Here is a 609-nt window from a genome sequence, read left to right on the forward strand (position 1 = left end):
AATCTACAATTCTGATTCCTTCGAGATGTTTTTACCTACGAAATCAATCACTGGCAAACAGGTGCACTGCAAATGACCAGCCTTGAGAAAAAAGTCCCTACAAATAGTTTCGTTTCTCGTGTTTATAGAATATGTAATCGTAAAATGCGAATCCCCATGAAACAAAGGTCTGTACATTGTCTACTCGTTCTTTTATGGAGGTGAAAGTAAACATCAACACCACTGGAGGCGAGAGAGAAGTTTGGCAACGTAAATTACTCATTAGATGGTTTTACTACTGTAATAAAATAAAACCCGCATACGAGATTTTCGTGTTGAAATCCTCTTTATCTTAGAATCCCTCATGGACGACATACATTGTGTCTGTGTTGCAATACTTATGGCTGGGAATATTGCACATCACACCTAAGGCAATCTCACCGGTTCCACATCACTCGGTTTCGGAAATTTGGAACAGATTTGTGAAAACAAGCGTCTCATATACAAAAATGTATACTTAGCACATTAAACATTCACCATATCTCCTTTACTACTTCTAGAGTTACACATTTATCTATACACATTTCATATAAGTTAATTATCAAAAGTATTTGTTTAGGTTATGGTAAG

General features: G+C 36.1%; 1 protein-coding gene across 1 annotated transcript in view; it reads right to left on the bottom strand.

Moving 5' to 3' along the window:
- Positions 1–6: 6 nt before the first annotated feature.
- The window catches only part of LOC119592647 (serine/arginine repetitive matrix protein 2-like), a gene marked incomplete in the record, with an annotated part of 68,424 nt that continues 67,821 nt past the window's right edge, over positions 7–609 (bottom strand). The window contains 1 exon segment of the mRNA XM_037941561.1: positions 7–609.

Source organism: Penaeus monodon, chromosome 30 (genome assembly GCF_015228065.2).
Source record: "Penaeus monodon isolate SGIC_2016 chromosome 30, NSTDA_Pmon_1, whole genome shotgun sequence".
Lineage (NCBI taxonomy): Eukaryota > Metazoa > Arthropoda > Malacostraca > Decapoda > Penaeidae > Penaeus > Penaeus monodon.